Here is a 13017-nt window from a genome sequence, read left to right on the forward strand (position 1 = left end):
ATACCATCGCAAATAGACCGTGAAATTGATCTTTGAAAATTAATTGAGATGCGTATAAATTAACTTAGACACTCAGTTATCAAATTAGGAGACCATACTTCAACAGACAAACAAAACAGAATCAAAAAAAGAAAAGAAAAGAAGAAGTGAGTATTAACGAGTTTTCTTGAAACGCGTTATGTATTAAAAAAAGTGAATATTAATGTGTTTTCTTAAAACGTGTTAAGTATTAAGATATTATAGAAAATCAAACAAGTATAATAAGGTAGTTTCCTAAATCAAGCTTTATTTTTTTTGAAATCCATAGTTTCCTAAATCAAACTCTATTTTCTTTGAAATCCGTAGTTTCCTAAATCAAACTCTATTTTTTTTGAAATCCGTAGTTTCCTAAATCAAGCTCTATTTTTTTTGAAATCCATAGTTTCCTAAATCAAACTCTATTTTTTTTTTTTTTGGAATCCATATTTTCTAAATCAAACTCCATTTTTCTTCAAATCCAATTCTATTAGGAAAAGGTTTCTATTAAACCACTACTCTACTATATATACACACATCCACACACTACTCTCTATACATAAAAAAATTTGCAAATCCAGAAATTCATAATGTCTCGTTGTGCGATTGTTCGTGATGTTTGGGCTGATAACTTGAGTTTTGAGTTCGGTTTGATTCGTCGAGTTCTTGATGATTATCCAAACGTGGCAATGGACACTGAATTTCCAGGGACGATCATTTTCTCCGACAAGCATTACTCTTGTTTGTCTCCCTCCGACAACTATTTCCTCATGAAATCGAATGTGGACGCGTTAAACCTCATACAAGTGGGTCTCACTCTGTCGAACAATCAAGGCAACCTTCCCGACTTGTACACAGACAGTTGTTACGCGTGGCAATTCAATTTCCGAGACTTCGACATCGAGTCTGATGATGTTCGTAACGCGGATTCGATCAAGCTGTTAAAGCGGCAAGGAATTGATTTCAAGAAAAACAGAGAAGAGGGAATCGATTCGAGAGAGTTTGCGAAGATGCTTTTGTGGTCGGGACTGGTTTACAAAAGGCCGTCGAAGAGATGGGTGACTTTTCACTGTTAGTGTATGATTGTAATCAATGTTAGTGTATGATTGTAATTAGCTTTAGCATGGTAGTGTAGCACTTTAGCTTTAGCATGTTAGTGTATGATGCACTTTCTTTATTTTATAATGTAAATTCTTTAGCTTTTGGTGGCCGATATATCACATTCTCTCTATAAAGAGAGAGCCTTCTCTTTGTAAGAATATACAATAATAGAACCATTTTCAGTGTCTCTCTCTGTCTCTCTCTATCCTCTCTCACTCTCTCAAACTAATATTTCATGGTATTAGAGCCCAGTGTTACATTTCTGGCAATTTTCGATTTTGGTGTTTAGTCCCGTACACAGTGGCACTACATCAAACCGCTCGGAATTTTCTCACGATTCCAACGGCACCAAGCCCGTTCTCAGAAACCCTTACACGCGCCCACACGCGCCGCCTGTGTCCTCTGCGCGTCACCACTTCCGCCACCACTCTCACACGCGCCCGCACGCGCCATCTGTTGTTGTTCACTTCCGTCACGCGCCCACACGCGCCCACACGTCCGTGGCTGACGTCAGCCCTGCCTCTCCCGTACGCCACGCCTGCTACTGTACGCCTCTCGTGCGCCGTTTCGCTAGTGTGCACCCGCATGTGCCAAAACAGCTACCGTGCGCCGCGCCTGCGCCTGTCTGCTACCGTGCGCCGCCGCCTTCCTGCTAACGTGCTTCTCCCTGCACTCTGCTAACGTGCGCCGCTGACATCATTACTGACATCATCTCTGTCCAGCATACCTTTCCTTGCTATTTTCGACCTTCCGGACTCACTGGTACACTCTGTTTTACCTAATTTTGCTCCTACAGGTCTATTCCTATTACTTTAACCCTACTCAACTAGTATTATGGATCGTTATGATGCCTCCCATCCCATTTCCGTTATTTTGAATGGTTCAAACTATGTTCTGTGGGCCCAAGCCATGTCCTCCTTCCTCAAAGGCAAGAAGCTCTGGCGAATTGTCATCGGGGATGTGGCTAAACCAGTAAAAGACAGTGCCACTACTGAAACTGCTGCTCATACTGCTACATATGAAGACCGACCTGAGGAATGGGACAGTAAGAATTACCAAATCATTACCTGGTTTCGTAATACCTCTGTTACCTCTATCAGTCTTCAATTTGGTCGCTTTCAGCTTGACTCTATAACTACTCCTGCAAAAGACATCTGGGATTTTTTGAAAGAATGATACCAGACTACTGGTCTTGCCCATCAATATCAACTTCAGAACCAACTTCACCGCATGCGCCAAGAATCCACTTAGTCCATTAATGACTTCCTTTCTCAAATGTACTCTGTTTGGGATCAGCTTGCTCTTTCAGAACCAACTTGGCATAACCACGAAGATGCTGTTTTATTTACTATCTATCGTAACCAGCAAAGGTTGGTGCAATTTCTCATGGCTCTTACTTCCTCTTTTGAGCCCGTACGTGCCTCTCTGCTTCATCGCCATCCATTGCCCACTCTTGAATAAGTAATTTCTGAGTTGCTATCGGAGGAGACTCGTCTCGGTACACTTCAAACTCATCATGTGGATTCTGTTCTTGCCACTCCTCCGTACCGGCCATCATTTACCCAGCGGACCACTGCTTGCCTATATTGTCAGAATCGGGGCCTTCCTTCAACCCATCTCCTGGTCAATTGCCCCATCAGATCCTGCCGCTACTGCAACAAACTTAGTCCTGGTCATCTACAACAGGATTGTTTTTGCAATCCATCCCGATCATCCTCCAATAGCCACTCCTCTCGTGGTGGCTCTTCCCGGGAAAGCTTTCATCGTTCCGGGAATCAGTCTCATCACACTGCTACTGCTGCTTCCGGGAATCAGTCTCAGCACACTGCTGCTACTGCTTCCAAGAATCAGTCTCATCACACTGATGCTTCTGCCTCTGCGGGGTTCTCTGAGTCACCTGCTCCGTCTACCCCTGGCTTTTCTCCGACGGATGTAGAGGCCATGCTCAAACAACTTCTCTCCCCTTCTGGTACACCTCCTCCTACTGCTTTATCTGTAACCCTAGGTAACTCTTCTTGGTATTTTGACTTTGCCTATTGTAATCATATGACCTCCAGTTCTACTATCTTTTCTTCCTTCTCCTCATCTCCTCATTTTTCCTCAATTCATACTGCTGATGGTTCCCTCATGTCTGTCCGTCATGTTGGTACTGTTTCCACCTCTTCTTTATCTATACCTCAAGTTTATCATATCCCTGCTCTCACCTTAAACCTTATTTCCATTGGTCAATTATGTGAACTTGGTCTAACTATCACATTTTCTGCTACTGATTGTTTGGTACAGGACCCTCAGACAGGGCAGACTATTGGGATCGGCCGTAAGCGTGGATGTCTCTATGAACTCATTCACCTTCATGTTCCTGCCTCTCCTCAGATCGCTGCTCCTACATCTACTTCCTCATTATCTCCCTTTCATCTTTGGCATTGTCGCTTAGGGCATATTTCTGTTACTCGCTTAAAGTCTTTGGTTTCTAGTGGACAGTTGGGTCATGTAATTCCCGATCATTTCGATTGTATACCCTGTCAACTTGCCAAACAACTTGCTTTATTATTTAATAAAAGTACTTCTGTTTCCCTTGCACCTTTTGATCTTATACATTCGGATATTTGGGGACCCTCCCCTACTACTACTATGGGGGGATCCCGCTATTTTGTTGTTTTTATTGATGATTTTTCCCGGTTTACTTGGCTTTTTCTCATGAAAAATAGGTCTGAACTTAAACACATTTATTATAGATTTGCCCAAATGGTCCACACCCAATTCTCCAAAGCCATCAAAATTTTTCGCTCTGACAGTGCTATGGAATATCGGGATTCCGATTTCCTTTCCTTTCTTCAGCATCATGGTACACTGCCTCATCGTTCTTGTGCTGGCACATCCCAGCAAAATGGCCGCGCTGAACGGAAACATAGGCATATTCTTGACACTACTCGCACTCTCCTTCTCTCTTCTTACTGCCCTGAAAACTTTTGGGGGGAAGCTGCTCTCACTGCTGTTTACACTATCAACTGTGCTCCTACCCCTGTCATCCATAATCAAACTCCCTTTGAACGTTTGCATGGCACTCCCCCTCTTTACGCCAATCTTCGGGTTTTTGGCTCTGCTTGCTTTGTTCTACTTCAATCCCATGAACACACCAAGCTTGAACGTCGTTCTCGTCTTTGTTGCTTTCTTGGGGTATGGAATTGAACATAAAGGCTTTCGCTATTGGGATCCTCTCTCTAAACGTTTTCGTATCTCCCGCCATGTCGTTTTCTGGGAGCACCAAATGTTTTCCTCGCTATCCTCCTTTCACTTACCTGCACTTTCCACTACTGTACTGTTTACTAATCCTTCCATAGATTTTTTTTCTGCTGATTTTGATACAGGTTCCTCCTTCATCGAGACGCCCTTGCTCACTCCTGATCCCGTCCAGCCTGCTCTCCCTGAAGGTCTACCTCTTATTACCACACCTTCTTCTCCACCGGTTCTTCCTCCCACCGATCCTCTTACGGGTCGACCACGCCGGGTAACTCAACCTCCTATCCATCTTCGTGATTATATTGTTGGATCTACTGCCTTCTCTACTTATGAACCTACCTCCTATCGTGAGGCTTGTACTAATCCTCTTTGGCAGCAAGCTATGACTGATGAACTCCAGGCCTTGGACAAAGCACATACTTGGGATCTTGTTGATCTTCCTCTTGGCAAGACTGCGATTGGCTACAAATGGGTTTACAAAATCAAAATACATTCTGATGGCTCTATTGAACGCTACAAAGCTCGTCTTGTTGCCAAGGGTTTCAACCAGGAATATGGTATTGATTATGAGGAGACATTCTCTTCTGTTGCTCGGCTTACCTCTGTTCGCAGTTTACTTGCTGTTGCTGCTGCTCGCCACTGGGGGCTCTTTCAGATGGATGTCAAAAATGCTTTCCTCAATGGTCATCTTCTTGAGGAGGTCTACATGCAACCTCCACCTGGTTCCACTTTTCCACCTCATCAGGTTTGCAAACTACGGCGTGCTCTCTATGGCCTCAAGCAAGCGCCTCGTGCATGGTTTGCTACGTTCAGTTCTGTCATTCATGACTTCGGGTTCACCTCTAGCCCCTATGACTCTGCTCTTTTTATACGGACTACTTCTCATGGTACCACTCTTCTTCTTCTGTATGTGGATGATATGATTATCACTGGTAATGATGAAGCTGGTATTCTCCACCTCAAACAGTTTCTCCACCGCCAGTTTGAGATGAAGGACCTTGGTACTCTTAACTACTTCTTAGGCCTTGAAGTCTCTCATGATTCTACTGGTTCCTATTTGTCGCAGGCTAAATATGCATCCGATCTTTTGGCTTGTGCTGGTCTTACTGATTGCAAAACTACCTCTACTCCAGTAGATCCTCAGATTCATCTCACTCCTCTCGATGGGACTCTTCTCTCTGATGCTACTCTTTATCGCCAGCTCGTCGGCAGTCTTGTCTATCTCACAGTAACTCGTCCTGACATTGCCTATGTTGTTCACATTGTCAGTCAGTATATGTCGGCTGCCCACACTCCCCACTATACTGCTCTACTCCGCATCCTTCGCTACCTCAAAGGCACTCTGTTCCATGGCCTTCACTTCTCTACTTCCTCCTCTCTTGAACTGCGTGCCTTTTCCGATGCTGATTGGGCTGGGGATCCTACGGATCGACGCTCTACCACGGGTTTCTGCTTCTTCTTAGGGGATTCTCTTCTTGCTTGGCGTAGCAAAAAACAATCCCTCACTGCCCGCTCTAGCACCGAAGCTGAATACCGAGCTCTTGCTGATACTACTCAGGAACTTCTTTGGCTTCGCTGGCTCCTTGCTGATATGGGTGTTTCTTCTTCTGGTCCTACCCCTCTCTATTGTGACAATCAGAGTGCCATTCAGATTGCTCACAATGATGTTTTTCATGATCGCACCAAACATATTGAGATTGATTGTCATTTCATTCGCCAGCATGTTACCTGTGATATTGTTCATCTTCTCCCTATTGCTTCCGTCGATCAACCCGCTGATATCTTCACTAAGGCTCATCCTCCTGGCCGCTTCAATGATCTTGTTTCCAAACTCAACTTGGTTGATGCTTTCCCTCCTTGAGTTTGCGGGGGGATGTTAGTGTATGATTGTAATTAGCTTTAGTACTTTAGCTTTAGCATGTTAGTGTAGCACTTTAGCTTTAGCATGTTAGTGTGTGATGCACTTTCTTTATTATATAATGTAAATTCTTTAGCTTTCGGTGGCCGATACATCACATTCTCTCTATAAAGAGAGAGAATTCTCTTTGTAAGAATATACAACAATAGAACCATTTTCAGTGTCTCTCTCTCTCTCTCTCTCTCTCTATCCTCTCTCACTCTCTCAAACTAATATTTCATTCACAGTGGATATGATTTCGGGTTTTTGATAAAGATGTTGATGCACAGAGAGTTGCCTGAGAACCTCGAAACTTTCATGGCTATGGTGCATTTTTACTTTGGTGGGAATGTGTATGATATAAAGCACTTGATGAGGGATTGCAATGGATTGAACGGTGGATTGGAGAGAGTGGCTAAGGCACTCGGTGTTGATCGTGCGGCTGGGAAAAGCCATCAAGCTGGATCAGATAGCTTGCTCACCATGGAAACATTCTTGAAGCTTCTAAAGATGGTAGACACGTCCTTCATTAATCGACTAATCCAAGAAGAAGAAGAAGGAGTCGGTGGATCTGATTGTCGATTTCGCTCTGTATTGTATGGATTGGAGACTAATTTCAAGTATACCTATTTCGAGTATACTTCTTTTAACTTGGTACCAAAGCAAATTTGTTATGTTCTTGTACCAAGTTATTAACATTTTATTTGATCAATTAAATGTAGGTTGTGTTAGGAATATTATATGAATATTAATGATTTGTTATGATTCAATTAAACAATTTAGGTATGCTTTGTGATTGGCTCGCTGTATCAATCATAGAGATATATGAATTATGTATATAAATATAATTTTAGGTTCCAGGAAAGAAAATTATAAGACATGCATACAACTTATAATTGTTTAAATTCATTACTTTAGAAATATTCTATAAGAATGAAAGTTTTGTCTAAAATTCATTAACAAACTTTTTTGAATTGTTTAGATACTAACAAAGTGATCCTGGAAAAAATGAAAAAGTGAGGGTTGTATACGTTGTAATTTAACTATTAATTAAAGTTATATTATGAAAAAAAAAATTAAAAAAAAATTGTTTGAATAGAATTTAATGAAACCGGTTCATTTTCAGCCCAACACTTCTAAGGCGAGGCTGACGGCCCCCAGCTATGGGCTGGGTCAGCTTGCTTCAAAAGTGATTCCAGCCTACCAGTTGTTTCTATTATGTCTTTGTTTGAGTTTTTTGAATTAAATTTTTTTTTAAAGTTAAATTTTTTATTTGTTTTGGTTTTTAGTGAGTATTTTTAAAATTTGAAGTATTTTTTTTTTACTTTTTTTTGATGCACCTTTAGATGTATCTAAAAAGTAAAAAATTTGTGAAAAAATATTTTTAAAAATTAATAAATACATAAAAATAAAAAAATATAAACTGAATTCTCATTTTTTTTGTATTTTTAGTGTTTAGTGAATTTTTAAAATATTTTTTTCACAAAAAATATACTTTTTATGTGTATTTATGTTAGGTGTATCCAAAAAATAAAAAATTGCTTAAAATATTTAAAAAATTTAGTAAAATCAAAAAAACACGAAAAATAAGAAAGTAAAATTTTCTAAAAAGTATTTTTGGAAAACCAAAAACAAGCAAAGTGACTCCATTATTTTTTATTTATTTTTGTCTTCTTTGATTTTTTATAAAAAAAATATCTAATTTGTCGAACTGAATCTAAAAGTCTATTAAAAACGAAAACCAAAAACAAGCAAATTTTTAAATGTGATGGGAATCACAACACTTATTTTATTTTCCTTTTAAAATGTGAGCAATATCTAGGGCATATTTGATTCATTGGTTGTGTATTTGCTTTCTACTTTTTGTTTTCATTTATTTAAATATATATATATATATATATATATATATATATATATATATAAATTGATTGACAAATCATTACTGGAAACATTTTGGGAATATTTTAAAAGCAACTTTTAGAAAAAAAACAAAAAATATTTTTAAATTTTTTAAAAGTTATTTTGGCACAAAAATAAAAATTAAATACAAATAATGAATGTTTTTATTATTATTTTTAAAAAAATTAAAAAGAAAGAAAATAAAAAATACAACCGAAGTTGTGTTAGGGTTTTGGTTTTATAAGAGCATCTCCAATGGTTTGCCATTGGAATTGCCATTGCTATAATATAGCAGTAGTGTTGAAAAATGATACTCCAATGGTTGAATATAGCAGCTACCAAATTTGAGAAATGCCAAAACTTGTGTCAAATTTCACACAAGTTTTGGCAGTTGCCATTTGTGCCAACTCAGCCAAAACCAACTGTTTTCCTCCCTCATTCCCTCTCAGGGATTGTTTCACCATTTTTTTTTAAAATAAGAATTCACCAAAAAAAAATTTCAATAATTTTTTTTTTAATTTTCTCAAAATCAGCAAAGTTTTTTTTTCAGAATTAACAAAATCAACAATAATCAACAAACCACTCTCAAACAAATCAATAAATCTCAACAAAATCAACAGCACCTACGAACAAGAAAAATGATTTACAGAAAAGGTACCTGAATCCATGGACTTCATCTCATCCAAGAATTTGAATCCATGAATCCATAGAAAAGGTGATTTATAGACAAGGTGATCCATGAATCCTGAATCCATGATTCCATGAATCCATGAACAAGAAAAGTGAATTATAGAAAAGGTACCAGAATCCATGAATCCATAGGAAAGGTACCTAAATCCATGGACTTCATCATTGTCAAACATGAAAAGTGAAGAAAAGGTATCTGAATCGGCGATCGTCCATCTTCTCAAACACCGCCATTGAAGACTACCAACCCTCCCTCCGATTTGTGGCCAAGAAGTTCCTCTCTCATCCCTAAACACCTCTTTGAAACCCCCAAACTCAACCCCCAATTAGCTCTCTAATTCGAAGATAGAGAGAAGAGAGATAGGGTTTGTAAAAGGAAGAGATATAGAAAAGAAGAGAGATAGAGTGATGGGGTGTAATCAGAATGAGGAAAAGGAAATGAGAGAGCAGTGTCTTGGAAAAGGAAATAGGGTGTAATCTTAGTCGTTGGATCTATATAATCTAATAGTGGGGGTAGTGCCTTGGAATATGTAACATGAGCCAACGGCTCTATTTCAATCTGGAAGTAAAAAAACGAACATTTTTCCAAACAGGCAACACATCAATAGCTATAAATTAAACAACTAAAAAAAGGGTAATATTTTTATAATAGTATACATACACATACCTTGTTTCACCAATTTGAGTTCATATCAACTATTTTTCTTTCAATTATAGTTTTCTTTTTAATTTTTCATACAATTAGTGTGAAAGGTTCATAAAAAATAAAGAAAGAAAAATCATTCACTACTCAAGAAGATGTGATAATTTGTAGAGCTTGGTGTCACATTACTGAAGACCCAGTTGTTGGAAGTTAGCAATCGCATGCTCATTTTTGGGAAAGAAGTTTTGAAAATTATTACTCACTACAAAATGATCACTCAAGAACATAAGTGTCTATCTGATCTTGATGGGGTGTAATCATGAAATGTTGCAATAAATTTTGTGGGTGTTTAGCGCAAGTCGAAAATCTACATCCAAGTGGGATGTCACAAGTTTATATAGTAAGATTTCATTTCCATTTATTATGTTATTTTTTTTTTATATTTTGTCTTATATAAAAATTAACTAATTAATTAATTAATATTTTATTGATATAAATACTTCAAGCAAAACTGTTATACCATCAACATGAAAACAGACATTTTGTTTTTGAACATCATTAGCCAATCTTGCAAAACAATATCAAGCGGCAAGATGTAGATCTTACAAACACAGTAAAGTCAAGGATACATACACCATTTTTCTCTAATTCAGCTCCCGATTCTCTTGTGGATAACTGTATTTCTCTTGAAGATGACACCAGCCCAAGTGTTGGTAACAATCCAACCGTTGGTTAGGGCAATGTCTCTATAATGGGTAAAAAGGTTATAGGTAGAAAAGCTGCAAAAATTATTTTGGAGAAATCAAGTCGTTGAAGCTAAAGCCTAAAAAATGAGCATACAATTGGAGACATTTAACCAATACCTTACTGAGAAGGAAAATAAAAAAAGATGAAAGAGAAGAAAAAAGGATTCAAGCACCACAGGAGCTGAAAGAACTTGAGATGAAAAAACATGGCTTTAAGATCAGAAGACAAGAACATGAGATGAAAAAGAAAGAACATATGATAATGACTGCAGACATTTCTCATTTGGACCTTTATATGAAAGAGTATTACACAATGCGAAAAAATGAGATTTTCACAAAATGGTCCTCAAATGTCAGTAGCCCAAATTACTATTTTCCTCTACCTCCTGATGAATAATTACGAGATAATATATTTTTAAATTTTGCAATGTCATTTGTTTTTTAATGTAATTATCAGTCTTTATTTGCAATGTCATTTTTTTTTAATTTTGTAATGAAATTTCTTTTTTATTTTTATTTTTGAGTATTTTCTACAAAAGAATGTAATATTATTTTTGCAATGTATACTGTTGACTATTTTTTACTATAATTTAAATTTTTCAATAAAGTATAATGAAAAAATAAATATATTTTTTGAAATAAATAATTACAAGATAAGTATAGTGATATGTTTTTTGGTGGGGTGCATTATATTTATTTTTTTTCTTCTAATTTTTCAAATTTTTTTCATTTTTTATATTATCTAGTTAGGAATAATATAAATATATAATTTTTTTTTACAAACAGTTAAAAAATGTCATAAAAGATAAAAAATAAACAAAAATAAAATAACAAAAAAACCTGTATCCAAACAACACCTACAAATTTGGAGAGAAAGTTGGTTGAGATTTGCCAAAATAGCAAATGATCATTGGAGCACCATTGCTATAATTTGGCAAAATAGTACTATTCATCGTGAAATTATAGCAATAGCAATGGCATTATAGCAATAACTATTGGAGATGCTCTAAGAAGTTGTTTATTAAGACTGTTTTTGTTCATGGATTTAAAATAAAATAAAAAAAGATTTTTATTGATAAATCTCATTTAGAAGTGTTCTAACCCAGAAGTCTATGAAGAAATTTTTTAATCCACTTAATACCATGTATTTATACTTTTATTTCATAAAGTTTTTTTTCTTGATTTGCACTATTTTTTTAGACTCTTATACCTTTATATTTAATATTGATATTTAATGTTGGGGGAGGAGAGAGAAGGGAAAGGACCAAGGCATAGATAATTTTATACACAAATTAAATAATGTTGATGTTATTATTTTATATTATTATATAATGTGAATATATTTTTAATTGACAACACATAAAAATAATGTGAACATTCTTTCTCATTTGATGTGAACGTTCACAGCACCTTTCCAGAAAATTGTTTCTCATCTAATATAGTGATGTGAACATTCACAACATGTGAACATTCTCTCTCATCTAATGTAGTGATGTGAACGTTCACATTCATATGTTTTTAATATGAATATTCACATTATGTAATTGACAACACAATGACAAAAATTCATTTCAAATTAATTTGAATATAATGATGTGAATATTCATTTCAATTACATGATGTGGAGAATCACATCATGTAATTGACAACACAATAATAAAAATTCATTTCAAATTAATATGAATATAATGACAGTTAACATCCTGATGCATGGGAACTGCCAAAACATAATGACAATCAACATTAAATATTAACATTAATAGAGGGCGGGAGAGATTGAGGGTGTTTTGATCTTCTTACCTCAAATAGTCAAAAAGAATATGGGTTAAATGAAACAAAACTCTTAAAAAGAAGATTTATAAAAAAAAAAACCCTCAAAAAAAAAAAAAAAAACATAGAGTTTTTTGTTTAAGACACGTGTCTTACAATAAGTTCTACTTATTGACATTGGACTCATTTCGGTCCACCGATTTAGAATTAGATCGTAACAGTAGACACAATTCGTGGCCGATGCTGTAGAAAAATCCCCGAGCACATAGATGCAGCCATCAAACAGCCCCAACGGCACAACCACAAAACGACATTTGATCTAATGCATCTGCAATTCTGCTATTTGATCCCACCATATTCCACATCCGAAGGCCTAATACTATGGTTGGATGTTGGACTTGAGTATTTGTGGAGGCAAAAGAATGAAGGTAACGGAAAAAGACAAAATGGTTTCTCTTTTTTTTTTTTTTTTCCTCTCTTATTTTTTCTTTTTTCTCCATAAATTGAGTTAATATTGACGTAATTTCAAGATGAATCACTTTGCTTTGACTTTAAATATACCATCGCAAGTAGACCGTGAAATTGATCTTTCAAAATTAATTGAGATGCGTATAAATTAACTTAGACACTCAATTATCAAATTAGGAGACCATACTTCAACAGACAAACAAAACAGAATCAAAAAAAGAAAAGAAAAGAAGAAGTGAGTATTAACGTGTTTTCTTGAAACGCGTTATGTATTAAAAAAAGTGAATATTAATGTGTTTTCTTAAAACGAGTTAAGTATTAAGATATTATAGAAAATCAAACAAGTATAATAAGGTAGTTTCCTAAATCAAGCTTTATTTTTTTTGAAATCCATAGTTTCCTAAATCAAACTCTATTTTTTTTTGTTTGAAATCCGTAGTTTCCTAAATCAAACTCTATTTTTCTTCAAATCCAATTCTATTAGAAAAAGGTTTCTATTAAACTACTACTCTACTATATATACACACATCCACACACTACTCTCTGTACAT

The 13017-nt window shown here is 36.2% G+C and overlaps 1 pseudogene; it reads left to right on the forward strand.

Annotated features, from left to right (window-relative positions):
• The first annotated feature begins 605 nt into the window (after positions 1-605).
• On the forward strand, positions 606-6949 carry LOC114283170 (putative CCR4-associated factor 1 homolog 11 pseudogene; annotated as a pseudogene).
• Positions 6950-13017: the final 6068 nt, after the last annotated feature.

Source organism: Camellia sinensis, chromosome 12 (assembly GCF_055761805.1).
Source record: "Camellia sinensis isolate YWXY chromosome 12, ASM5576180v1, whole genome shotgun sequence".
In the NCBI taxonomy this organism is placed as follows: Eukaryota; Viridiplantae; Streptophyta; class Magnoliopsida; order Ericales; family Theaceae; genus Camellia; species Camellia sinensis.